The sequence below is a fragment of the Phyllobates terribilis genome, unplaced genomic scaffold, assembly GCF_046119375.1.
Source record: "Phyllobates terribilis strain yellow unplaced genomic scaffold, ASM4611937v1 Scaffold_3__8_contigs__length_932513732, whole genome shotgun sequence".
Taxonomy (NCBI): Eukaryota; Metazoa; Chordata; class Amphibia; order Anura; family Dendrobatidae; genus Phyllobates; species Phyllobates terribilis.
Window position 1 is genome coordinate 203,049,482 of NW_027362763.1, and position 14,473 is coordinate 203,063,954.

The following is a 14,473-nucleotide window of genomic DNA, read 5'->3' on the forward strand; positions in this document are numbered from 1 at the left end:
CCTGCTGTCTCTGGGGGGGGCGCCGTGCGGCCTCCCACTATGTATAGATGGCGCTGTGCGGCCTCCCGCTGTGTATAGATCGCACTGTGCGGCCCCCTGCTGTGTATAGATGGCGCCGTGTGGCCCTCTGCTGTGTATAGATGGTGCCGTGCGGCCCCCTGCTGTATATAGATGGTGCCGTGCGGCCCCCTGCTGTGTATAGATGGCGCCGTGCGGCCTCCTGCTGTGTATAGATGTCGCCGTGCGGCCTCCTGCTGTGTATAGATGGCGCCGTGCGGCCTCCTGCTGTGTATAGATGGCGCCGTGCGGCCCCCTGCTGTGTATAGATGGCGCCGTGCGGCCCCCTGCTGTGTATAGATGGCGCCGTGCGGCCGCCTGCTGTTTATAGATGGCGCCATGTGGCTCCCTGCTGTGTATAGATGGCGCCGTGCGGCCCCTTGCTGTGTATAGATGGCACCATGCGGCCTCCTGCTGTGTATAGATGGCGCCGTGCGGCCTCCTGCTGTGTATAGATGGCGCCGTGCTGCCCCCTGCTGTGTATAGATGGCGCCGTGCGGCCCCCTGCTGTGTACAGATGGCGCCGTGCGGCCCCCTGCTGTGTATAGATGGCGCCGTGCGGCCTCCTGCTGTGTATAGATGGCGCCGTGCGGCCTCCTGCTGTGTATAGATGGCACCGTGCGGCCCCCTGCTGTGTATAGATGGCGCCGTGCGGCCCCCTGCTGTGTATAGATGGCGCCGTGCGGCCTCCTGCTGTGTATAGATGGCGCCGTGCGGCCTTCTGCTGTGTATAGATGGCGCCGTGCGGCCTCCTGCTGTTTATAGATGGCGCCGTGCGGCCTCCTGCTGTGTATAGATGGCGCCGTGCGGCCCCCTGCTGTATATAGATGGCGCCGTGCGCCCCCCTGCTGTGTATAGATGGTGCCGTGCGGCCCCCTGCTGTGCATAGATGGTGCCGTGCGGCTCCCTGCTGTGTATAGATGGCATCGTGCGGCCCCCTGCTGTGTATAGATGGCGCCGTGTGGCCTCCTGCTGTGTCTAGATGGCGCCGTGCGGCATCCTGCTGTGTATAGATGGCGCCGTGCGGCCTCCTGCTGTGTATAGATGGCGCCGTGCGGCCTCCTGCTGTGTATAGATGGCACCGTGCGGCCTCCTGCTGTGTCTAGATGGCGCCGTGCGGCATCCTGCTGTGTATAGATGGCGCTGTGCGGCCTTCTGCTGTGTATAGATGGCGCCGTGCGGCCTCCTGCTGTGTATAGATGGCACCGTGCGGCCTCCTGCTGAGTATAGATGGCGTTGTGCGGCCTCCTGCTGTCTCTGGGGGGGCGCCGTGCGGCCTTCCGCTGTGTATAGATGGCGCCGTGCGGCCTCCTGCTGTGTATAGATGGCTACGTGCGGCCTCCTGCTGAGTATAGATGGCGCCGTGCGGCCTCCTGCTGTCTCTGGCGGGGACGTCGTGCGGCCTCCCGCTGTGTATAGATGGCGCCGTGCGGCCTCCTGCTGTGTATAGATGGCGCCGTGCGGCCTCCCGCTGTGTATAGATGGCTACGTGCGGCCTCTCGTTGTGTATAGATGGCTACGTGCGGCCTCCCGCTGTGTATAGATGGCTACTTGCGGCCTCCCGCTGTGTATAGATGGCACCGTGCAGCCTCCCGCTTTGTATAGATGGCTACGTGTGCTCAATATTGAGTCATACAATTAATATAAGGCTATGTGCCCACGATACAGAAATGTTCCGGATTTTTTTCTGAGCGTTTCTGCATCTCCCTGGCAGAAAAATCGCATGCGGATTTTACATGCGGATTGTACATGCGTTTTCCTGCCAGGGACATGCGGATGTGAAGCGTTCTTCACTTGCATTTCCGCATGCGGGTTGATTTTAGCATCACTTGGAAAGTGCTTGACAACTTGGTTACACTATATAATTCCATGCAACCAGCATGGATTTATATAATGTGACCGTAAAAGAATGGTAAAAAATAAAAAATATATACTTACCTTCTGATGGCCTGCCGACGTCAGCGGTCGCGTGACCCGTCACATGACTAAATGACGTCACGGCAGGTCCTTTTCAGACCATCGCGAGCTGCCAGCAAGCCAGGACGCATCGGATAAAGACAGCGGGGGCCATCAGAAGGTGAGTATAATATTTATTTTTTATTTTATTCTTTTTTTACAGGTTCTAAGGTACCCGGCTCCGGAGGAGAGTCTCCTGTCCTCCACACCCGGGTACCATCCGCACATTGAAACGCATGGATTCCGCATCTACAGATGCAGGGATGTGGATTCCATGCATTCTAATGCAAGTCAATGGCGGCAAAAACGCCGCGCTTCCGCAAAATAATTGGTAATGCTGCTGATTTTTCCGCAATGATAATCCGCAGCGGAAATTTCTGCAGCATGTGCACAGCACATGCGGATTATCATTGGGGAACATGGCAGGCCTTTTACCAAGCGTTTTTTAAGCGTTTCTGCAGCGGAATTGCCGCTGCGGAAAGGCTGGGATTTTAAGAGTTAACCCCTCTCCTGGAATGTAATAACTCACTGTACTTTGTGCCAGGGTCTAGAGCCCAAGCTCTGTGGAAACCGGCTGTACACTATAAAAGATAAAAGCTTTCATTGCAGGAAAATTACAGCAGATAGAAAAAGTAAGTCAATTGCAAACTCGCTTGACTTTCATTCTGTCGAATTCAATATCTGCAGCATGAAATATATTCTATGTAAGAGTATGAGAAATTATAAAAAAAAGGATCACAGAACATCTATACAACATTACCCATAAAAATAGAACTTACTCAGGTGCAGTAAAACACTTTTTAGACATACATAATGGTAATACTGATAGTTTCAACTTTTTTTTGGTATAGAAAAAGTAAAGTCCCCCGACAGAGGAAGCATTAGCAAACCAAGCTTTATTAGAGAAGATTTTTGGGTCATCATTCTGGACACAAAACAGCTTAAAGCATGAACTATAGGAATGACGCCATGTTTATTTATTAGACAGTGAAAAATATGCATTTATGTTTCATATATTTTCTTGTAGTTCAATATAACAAAACCAAAGAAACATAACATAAGTTGGTATACGTGCAGTGTGTAGGAGCACGTTCACACTGTGGCCATTTAAAAGACAAAACCTAAGATAGAAACAAAGTGAAAAAATACCCTGTAGTAAGTAAATAAATAATAACAGTACATGTACATAACACAGTTTACTTAGTTAATACTATTTTCAAAAAAGCGAAAGAGCCATCCCACCGTGACAAGGTGTACCAAAACAAGCCAGTCCTATCTCTAGTATTAAAACCTCACCTTGTTTCAGCTGACCTCAATGTAGATAAGGGCAGAGCAAGACATGTGCCCGACTGTTCAGACACCTGGCCATGGGAAGCTATATATATGAAATGCCTATATCAAAAAAGGGGTCACGGCCATGTTCGTACAAAATACAAGAAACTACAGCAAAACCAAAGAAATGAGCCGGAGCATAAGTTGGTATATCTGCAATGTGTAGGTGCATGTTCACACTGTGGCCATTTAACAGACAAAACCCAAGATGAAAATAAGTCTTCCCATGATACTTTGTTATACTCTATGACTAAGAGCGTTATCAACACTGAAAACGCATCAGAGTGTTTTCTTTATCTACCATCGGCATGTAAAAGTTTTAATCCTATGGAATAAAGTTTAAGTTTTATTTTTTAGATGTGCGGATACTTTTTTCTCCATATAGGAAATTCACCGTAGGTCATCAGTGTGGTATGGAACCCGCAACGATAGGAGCAGGTTTTCTCCTTAAAGGGGTTGTCCACTATTAAGACAACTCTCCCAATCTGAATGTTTGCCCTCCGTTAAAATAATAACACTTAGGCTATGTTCACACATTATGGTTTTTTTCAGTGTTTTTTTGCTGCAGATTTTTATGCAAATTTTCAGCTGCTTTTTGCAGAACTACAAAGTCTATGAGAAACCAGAATTCTCTGTTCACACATCATGGTTTTTTTGTTGTTGCGTATTTTGTGCCTTGCAGCCTTTTTTGGAAAATAAATCATGTCATTTCTTTCAGCGTTTTTTCACCCATAGCAAGTAATGGGTGGTGAAAAAACGCTGAAAAAAACACACCAAAATTTGCATCAACGTTTTTTCAGCGTTTTTGATGGCAAAATAAAATGGGGTTCTTTTTTTTCCACAGAACTTTATGTGAATGCATAAATAAGAGACAGAAGGACAGTGAAAAAAACACTGAAAAAACGCATAAAAAAAGCACCAAAACTGCAAGAAAAATACTGAACAAAATGCCCCTGAAGATAAAGTTTTCTGCAGATTTGTGACCATGATGATGTGAACATAGCCTTAGGCCATGGCCCCGCTATCAGTATTAGGTCAGTATGTTTTCTCAGGAGTGGGAGCCAAAACCAGGAGTGGGTGATAAATGCAGAATTGGTGACTTGTTTCTATTATACCTTTTCTCTGATTGTTCCTCACCTGGTTTTGGCTCCCACTCCTGAGAAAAATTACTGACTGAATACTGACCAAATACTGATAGTGGGGCCGTGGCCTTATACTCACCTTCGGTGCCGGAGCTGTTCCAGTGGTGTCAGCACTTCTTCTCCTGGGGTTCACATGAGGTTCTTATGTCACGTGGTGCCCCAATCAGCACCAGCTTCATTGTTCCCAATATGTTCGCCCCTGCAGTAGTTATTCTGTGCACAGTGGCGTAACTAGGGTATGATGGGCCCCGATGCAAGATTTGGACCAGGCCCTCCCCCATCCTAATATATGTCCTTCATGCTGGTATATATATATCCTCCATCCTGGTATATACAGTACAGATCAAAAGTTTGGACACACCTTCTCATTTAAAGATTTTTCTGTATTTTCATGGCTTTGAAAATTGTACATTCACACTGAAGGCATCAAAACTATGAATTAACACATGTGGAATTATATACTTAACAAAAAAGTGTGAAACAACTGAAAATATGTCTTATATTCTAGGTTCTTCAAAGTAGCCACCTTTTGCTTTGATGACTGCTTTGCACACTCTTGGCATTCTCTTGATGAGCTTCAAGAGGTAGTCACCGGAAATGGTTTTCATTTCACAGGTGTGCCCTGTCAGGTTTAATAACTGGGATTTCTTGCCTTATAAATAGGGTTGGGACCATCAGTTGTGTTGTGCTGAAGTCTGGTGGATACACAGCTGATAGTCCTACTGAATAGACTGTTAGAATTTGTATTATGGCAAGAAAAAAGCAGCTAAGTAAAGAAAAACGAGTGGCCATCATTACTTTAAGAAATGAAGGTCAGTCAGTCCAAAAAATTGAGCAAACTTTGAAAGTGTCCCCAAGTGCAGTTGCAAAAACCATCAAGCGCTACAAAGAAACTGGCTCACATGAGGACCGCCCTAGGAAAGGAAGACCAAGAGTCACCTCTGCTTCTGAGGATAAGTTTATCTGAGTCACCAGCCTCAGAAATTGCAGGTTAACAGCAGCTCAGATTAGAGACCATGTCAATGCCACACAGAGTTCTAGTAGCAGACACATCTCTACAACAACTGTTAAGAGGAGACTTTGTGCAGCAGGCCTTCATGGTAAAATAGCTGCTAGGAAACCACTGCTAAGAACACGCAACAAGCAGAAGAGACTTATTTGGGCTAAAGAACACAAGGAATGGACACTAGACTAGTGGAAATCTGTGCTTTGGTCTGATGAGTCCAAATTTGAGATCTTTGGTTCCAACCACCGTGTCTTTGTGCGACGCAGAAAAGGTGAACGGATGGACTCTACATGCCTGGTTCCCACCGTGAAGCATGGAGGAGGAGGTGTGATGGTGTGGGGGTGCTTTGCTGGTGACACTGTTGGGGATTTATTCAAAATTGAAGGCATACTGAACCAGCATGGCTACCACAGCATCTTGCAGCGGCATGCTATTCCATCCGGTTTGCGTTTAGTTGGACCATCATTTATTTTTCAATAGGACAATGACCCCAAACACACCTCCAGGCTGTGTAAGGGCTATCTGACCAAGAAGGAGAGTGATGGGGTGCTATGCCAGATGACCTGGCCTCCACAGTCACCAGACCTGAACCCAATCGAGATGGTTTGGGATGAGCTGGACCGCAGAGTGAAGGCAAAAGGGCCAACAAGTGCTAAGCATCTCTGGGAACTCCTTCAAGATTGTTGGAAAACCATTTCCGGTGACTACCTCTTGAAGCTCATCAAGAGAATACCTAGAGTGTGCAAAGCAGTCATCAAAGCAAAAGGTGACTACTTTGAAGAACCTAGAATATAAGACATATTTTCAGTTGTTTCACACTTTTTTGTTAAGCATATAATTCCACATGTGATAATTCATAGTTTTGATGCCTTCAGTGTAAATGTACAATTTTCATAGTCATGAAAATACAGAAAAATCTTTCAATGAGAAGGTGTGTCCAAACTTTTGATCTGTACTGTATATGTCCTTCATCCTGACCCCGTCCTTCTATATATATCTCCCATCCTGGTATATTTATCCTCCATCCTGGTATATATGTCCCTAATCCTGGTATATACTGTATATCCCCCATCCTGGTATATGTCCCCCATTCTACCGCTGTTCTTTAATGTATCTGAGGACACACATCCAGCTGAAGTATTTGCTGCCGTCGCCGGGCCCGATCGTGGTGGCGACCTCTGCGATCGCGGTAGTTATGCCCCTGTCTGTGCAATTCTACACAATTTATTTCTAATCTAATTCTACAGCTTTATTTTTGAATGCACTGCCCCTGATGACCACTAGAGGCCAGTCATTGCCCAATACTTGTCCAGCACACCACAAAAAAACTGTAATCTCCAGTTTCACTATAGGATAGAAATAACTTATGATCTGTGTTTAAGAAATAAAATTAGCAGCACCCACAAGTAATTTTCCTTTCTGCTGCACTGTGTTGCTATATGATGCAATAATGTATCCTCAGATGAAAAACAGCATTGCCTGCGTTGATCTCAGACATAATTTGATATGAAAGTTACAGACCCTGATTCATCAAAGCTTTTATGCCAGAAAACTGGAGTTTGAAAAATTAGAAAAGTTGCAAAATGTTTGCGCAACATGAAGATGTGCAAAAATTTAGAGACTTTTGGTACTTCCTTGACGTTTTTGCCAGCTAAGACAAAGTAGGAGAAGCTGGGATGGTGGTGTGGTCACCCCCCACTTGCCACAAATCTTACTCCAGTCCCTGGCTGGACTAATATTTATGGTGAGGCGTTTTCACTCTGCAGCCATCATTACATGATTTATCCAGAATGATCAACATGAAAAATTTGGTGAAACCAAATTGAGATCCTATTAGGGCCTATCTGTGACTAAGGCTACATTCACACATCCACGTCACATGTCCTAGTGCTGTCCGATTTTTGCTCCAACAGCACACTGGCCCATAGTTTCATTGATCCATAAACACAGCACTTTTAGAAACGGATCTGTGTCTCTGGTCCGAGAGACTCACAGCATGTCCTATGCTCATCTGTTTTCTGGATCAGACTCGGCCATTAAAGTCTATGGGGATCCATGTGAAACGGATAAAACACAAAAGACATACCTTGTACTTCACAATGCCATACTAGTTTCATCCATTTTTAAGTCACACATTGCTAAGAATCAATGTATAAAAAAGACCAGACAGTGGGGGAAAAAAAAGGATACAACTAGGATGGCACCCGATAAAAAAATGAGTCCATTTCTCTCACATGGTAACACTCACGCGGATGTGTGAGTGCAGCCTAAAAAGCCGCCCTGGGAAGAAAATGCCAAGAGCCTAAAAAACAATATCATCCCTTCCCCACTAGGTCTGTACACGGCAGATGATGCCATGCATGTACGGAAACTACAACAAAGAGGATAATTAGCGCTTTAGAATATCCAGATGGAAGTTCACAATATTCTGGTAAAGGGTTTTTTCATCCCTAAATCATTGTTGTGGTCAGTGATTGGCTGCAGCGGTCACATGCCCATCACAGGATCCATGGAGATCGGTGGGGTACCAGTGCAGTTCTAGTTGTATGCTATAAAAAAGGGTCATGATATATCAATGTAATATTTGTATTGTACTGTTATGCAATGACCCTGCCGTCTTTCAAGATTCCCAAATGCTAGAATGCCTCTTCAAAAATAGATGAACCTATAATAATAATAATTGTTTTGCATACCACAAGTCTCATGGGAGCAGCCACTGCTTCAGAGTTCTAGGTAAACTACAAGTGTTTGAGCAGTTGCTATCCCTCCTAAAAGAAGACGTATCTCCTGAAACGCATTGGAAAGGATTGTCCACACATGCTAACCCTGTGATGTCGCACACAGCAGGACTTTGGATATTTGCTTCCTGGTGTTAACCCATCAACTGTTTTTTTTCCTTTACTTACTACCACCAAAAAAAGTTCTACCAACATCCTATAAGGGAAAGCCACAGGATTTATTGATCGATGAGAAAAAAAAGTCAATATCTGGACTACAGGTCAGCCTGACTGTTCTTAACCCCTTAAAGGGTTGTCTGTCCAGGAGTGCACCACTTCCCAGCCGGCCAACATCATAATTAGGGGTGACGGGGGCTCATCTTCATTGACAGTTTGTACCCGCGGCATTATTGAGTTATTGAGCTGCTGTACTGGAGGTAAACTCTCGATGCTGCAATACGAGGCCCGTTGCCTCTGCATTACTGAGTTATTGAGCTGCTGTACTGAAGGTGCGCTCTCGGTTCTGCAATACGAGGCCCGTTGCCTCTGTGTTACACGCACGCTGCTAGGTTCACATAGGGAGAGACGGGTTTCATGAATTCTTTGGAATCCTGGGGGAACCGTTACTCAGGGCGACCATAGGCTGCACCATCTCTCAGGCTCACGATAGATTCAATTGCTGACCAGACACATCTGACAAGAGTCTTTTTCGACAGTTTAACAGTGGAATTTAATCTGAAGCACAGACAGTGCAATTCAGAGATTTTACAGCACAATCTTCATTACAGTACAATCTGAGTTTCTTGAGCAACCGGCTCCAGTAACAATACAATAGTTTCTTCATAAGGCACAGTATTACAGTCTCTTCAGTAGCATAATTCAGCATAGATTAGATCTCTTATCAGCACACTTCTATGCATACACAACCACAGGCTTTTCCTTCACAAGGACACAATAGTACACAGCATTCTTTATCCTGCATGGAGATGGAGGAGGGGAGGGTTTGATGAGGGAGATGATCCCTATGACACAATTCCTTCCAATCCTTATCTTACTGCCAGATAATACTCTGCACTGTTAGTTCAGGGAGTTTTTTAGTTTCTCTCCTGATTTGAATCCTGTTCAGTTGCCTTCTGTCAGATACAGAAAACACACTACCTTTCTCTTTGGCTTCAGCCAGACTACAATAACAAGTTTCCCACAATCCCCCTGGGGCTCTCCTGTGACTGTGTTAACCCCTCTAGTTGCTGGATGCTTCTGAAGCACAACATTTCCTATCTCCTGTGCTTGTGTTATTTGTAATAGTTGCTGGATGCTTTTGAAGCAACTGCACTACTTCTGCATGTCACATCTGCTTTACTGAGTTATTGAGCTGCTGTACTGAAGGTGCGCTCTGAATGCTGCAATACGAGGCCGTTGCCTCTGTATTACTGAGTTATTGATCTGCTGTACTGAAGGTACACTCTTGATGCTGCAATATGAGGCACTGGTAATGAAGCTGGCCGGGAAAGAGAGCTAACAGTGCGCATCAGCCTTACCAGCCAGCTTCAGGGCTGTGTTTACAAGCTGTATTAGATTGGAAATGTATGGCAATACAAAAATGATTTAGAAAAAAAGTTTGTATTTTACAAAGTTACAATAAAAACTTACAAAAAAACCATATCTATTTATTATCACAATATTTGTATTGACCCAGAGAATAAACTTAACCTGTTATTTTTATATCATGGAAAAGTGAAAAAAAGGGGAAAACAATAATATTGGAATTGAAGTTTAATTTTTTCCCGAAAAAGAGTTTATAAAAATGAATGAATAAGTATACAGTGGATGTAAAAGGTCTACACACCCCACTTAAAATGTAAATTTTTTGTCTTGTAAAGAACTCATACTAGGAAGAATCATTCCAGAACTTTTTCCATCTTTAATGTCACCCATAATCTGTACAGATCCATTGAGAAACAAACTGAAATCTTTTTGGAGGGAAAATAAAAATAACAAAACCAAAACAATATGGTTGTATAAATATGAACACCCTCTTATAATTGGGGACAACAAAAGCCGCCCCGCATGTTTCACGGTTGTTAGACACCCCAAAAAAACATGTGGGGATTGCCCGTGCATGGCAGGCAATCCCCACTTTTTTTTTGGCTGCATAACAGCCACGAAATATATGGGGCGGAGTCTTGAGCATGTCACTCGAGCACTCCGATACTTGTTGCATACCCGAGCACCCGATGCAAACTAAAGTAGCGAGCACTTGCGCTCCACACTAGTCGCCATATTGTCATTTTTTTCTTTTTGACTTTTGAAAAAATCCCAACACATTGATAACCCCAACCCTAATACAACCCCAACCCTAGCACAACCCTAACCCTAGCACAACCCTAACCCTAGGACATCCCTAACCCAGCACAACCCCAACCCTAGCACAACCCTAACCCTAGCACAACCCTAACCCTAGGACATCCCTAACCCAGCACAACCCTGACCCTAGAACAACCCTGACCCTAGCACAACCCTAACCCTAGCACAATCCTAACACTAGCATAACCCTAACCCTAATCCTAACCCAACCCTAACCCTAGCACAACCCTAAACCTAGAGTTATTTTTTTACGCCGTTCCTTGTGCGGTATAAGTGATTAAACAAATTTATTATTCGGGTCGGTGCGATTACAGCGATACCAGATTTATATATTCGTTTTTTATGATTAACAGCTGTCACACACTAAAAAAACCTTTTTTTTGCAAAGACTAAGTTTTGCCATATTTTGAGAGCTATAATTTTTCCATATTTCGGCCGACAGAGTCATGTAAGGGCTTGTTTTTTGAGGGACAAGTTGACGTTTTTCTTGGTACCATTTTTGGGCACGTGACATTTTTTGATCATTTTCTATTCCGATTTTTGGGAGGCAGAATAAACAAAAACCAACAATTCAGAAATAGTTTTTTTTATGCTGTTCCGTGTGTGGTAAAATTGATAATGCAGCGTTAATCTTTGGGTTGATACGTTTACAGCGGTACCACATTTATATTTTTTTATGTTTTGGCGCTTTTACACAATAAAAACAATTTTATAGAAAAAATTATTTTTTTGCATCGCTTTATTCTGAGAGCTATAACTTTTTTATTTTTTGGCTGATGGAGCTGTATGGCATCTTGTTTTTTTGCGGGACAAGATGACATTTTCATCGGTACCATTTTTAATTGCATTTGTCTTTTTGATCGCGTTTTATTCCATTTTTTTTTGGGTGGTATAATGATAAAGCATCGTTTTTTTTTTTGTTTTTTTTACCGTGTTCACTAAAGGGGTTAACTAGTGGGACAATTTTATAGGTCAGGTCGTTACGGACGCGGCGATACCAAATATGTGTAATTTTATTGCTCTTTTGCGGGTTTTTTTCATTATAATATTTATTTATGGGTACAGTATATTTTTATTTTTTTGGATTATTTTTTCTTTTTTTTATATTTTTACAATTTTTTTTCATTTTCTGACACTTTTTTTTTAACTTTTACACTTTGTTCTACTATGGGACTTTCATTTTTTGCAGGCTGATCGCTTGCCCAGCATAAGGATGAAGCATCATCCCCTCTGCTGTGCAGGCTGTCAGCCCCTACATAAATAAGTTAAGATCTACCTATCTTACTGATGCATGGTGACCCGGATGTCGTCATGGCGACATCGGGTCACCATAGCAACTATCTGGACCCGGCACAGACAGCGCGGGATGCCGGATAGAGACGTGCTCTTACCGATGCCTGCACCGGAAATGCTGCGATCGACTTCGATCGCAGCGTTTCGGGGGTTAATGTGCTGAGACCGTTGCGGGACCGCTGCTGGCACATAGTACCGGGTGTCAACTGTGCGGGCGCGTTCTCCAGGGCGTAATAATAAATATCTGGTCCAACAGGCCCAGGGCGCAGATACGTATTACTACGCCCCGTATCAGAAAGGGGTTTTCAACTGTTTAGTGGCAGCTACTGAGTGTGCAGATCAGTTCCTATTGATGTGATCTACAGTACTCTGCAGGGGGCGCTACACCATTGATGAAGCTTTGCGGCGGTGCTTACATACGACTGCCGATGGTGATGAGAGCCGCTGATCAATGGATAGGTGTTGGACCGTCACAATCTGATATTGATTACTGCTCTTAGGGAGCATTCACATAGAGTTCAGTGGCCCCATCGGGGCTTGTGTCGAAACCCTGTATGCGCTGACGGGGCCATAGACTATAATGGTGCCAACAGAGCGTACGTGCGCTCTGACGTGCATCATTGTGGGGTGTATACGCCTACTGGAGGCGGGCACTCTGACGCAGTCTACTACCAAAGTAGGTACAATAAATGCAGTGTGAACGCACCCTAAGAAACAGATGAATGTCACTGTATTATCATAGCTCCCAACCGTCCCGTTTTCCGCGGGACTGTCCCGCTTTGAGAGCTCAGTCCCTCGTCCCATCACGGCTCAGCTGTTCTCCCGGCTGTGGAGGGTGGTGAGGCTGGTTGCGGCGGTGGAGCAGCGGGCACAGGTAGTAGCCGGCAGCTGCAGCTACGTGTGCCTGCTGCTAAAGTAAATGAATATTCACTCCTCTCCACGCCCAAATAGATATTCATTCTCCTTAATAGTGCACACTGTCAATCGCAGCCACCGGCTTCCTGCTGCGGCTCTGCGATCCTGTGTGCCCACTATTAGACAGAATGAATATTCACTCTTCTCCACTCCCATGGGCGTGGAGAGGAGTGAATACTCATTCCCTTTTGTAGCGGGCACAGAGGATCGCTGAGCCGCAGTAGGGAGCCGAGGCTGTGCTGACAGTGCACGCTATAAAGGAGAATGACTATTCTCTCCTCTCCATGCCCATAGTCCCGGCGTGAAGAGGAGTGAATATCCTTGCAGATCACCTCTGTGTCTCAGGGCGCATGGCAGTGATGTAATGCACTGCTCAGATGCTGAGATCAGCTACTGAAAGACAGTAGGGGGCCATGCATACCACGAGTGGGTATGAGGGGGCCATGCATACATGTCACATTGCATGAGGACAGTAGCCATGGCTGGTAACTATGACAACCACGTCTGAGCGGCACTTCTGCAGCAGTAACCCTCCAGATCACCAGGTGGCGCTGTGACGCTGAGCGCACTGATATTCCTCTGCCGAAAGAAAAAAAAAGCTATACCTAGTAAATGAATGATGAATGGTTGGCAATAGAGTATGTGAGCATGTGAAGCATCACTATCTGTACAGTTCTCCACACTACACCCACCAGCCCGGGCCCTCTTGTAGGCGACATTTCCTGTCATACGGGGCGCTCTATCCCCTCCTCTCTATGATACATTGACGCTCTGCAGCTCTTCGCTCTATCCTCCTGTACGTGAGTCCCGATGTGAGTAGTGCTTGTGTATTGTAGGACGCCGCAGTGGTTAAGGCTCCTCAGCATCCGCTCCTGACTGCGGGACAGTGACTGTGTGGTGCATAGTGCGGGCGCCATAGCGATAAGTGTACAGAGGGTGTGAAAGGAAGTGCCCCCTGCCGGTGACGGAATGTGCTGCGCCACTGAAATGGGCTATCTTTTTGTTTTACTATTTTTATGCCCCCTACACTAGTCCGAGAGTAAGAAAATACATAATAAATATATATCCTGGAGCAATAGGAACAGACCTGGCAGACACTAAACACTTCACTTGCTCGCTATCTTACCACACTCCAGCACCCGCTCGCTATCTTACCACACACCAGCACCCGCTCGCTATCTTACCACACACCAGCACCCGCTCGCTATCTTACCACACACCAGCACCCGCTCGCTATCTTACCACACTCCAGCACCCGCTCGCTATCTTACCACACTCCAGCACCCGCTCGCTATCTTACCACACACCAGCACCCGCTCGCTATCTTACCACACTCCAGCACCCGCTCGCTATCTTACCACACACCAGCACCCGCTCGCTATCTTACCACACTCCAGCACCCGCTCGCTATCTTACCACACTCCAGCACCCGCTCGCTATCTTACCACACACCAGCACCCGCTCGCTATCTTACCACACACCAGCACCCGCTCGCTATCTTACCACACTCCAGCACCCGCTCGCTATCTTACCACACTCCAGCACCCGCTCGCTATCTTACCACACACCAGCACCCGCTGGCTATCTTACCACACTCCAGCACCCGCTCGCTATCTTACCACACACCAGCACCCGCTCGCTATCTTACCACACTCCAGCACCCGCTCGCTATCTTACCACACTCCAGCACC

At 45.7% G+C, this 14,473-nt stretch overlaps 1 protein-coding gene across 2 annotated transcripts in view; it reads left to right on the forward strand.

Annotated features, from left to right (window-relative positions):
- Positions 1 to 13,468: 13,468 nt before the first annotated feature.
- Positions 13,469 to 14,473, forward strand: part of SCLY (selenocysteine lyase) — a 35,917-nt gene continuing 34,912 nt past the window's right edge. The window contains exon 1 of one of the 2 annotated variants that reach the window (XM_073673034.1): positions 13,469 to 13,594. The gene's annotated coding sequence lies outside the window, so the exon portion shown is untranslated. The remainder of the gene's footprint in view (positions 13,595 to 14,473) is intronic. The other variant, XM_073673035.1, reaches the window with a different exon arrangement.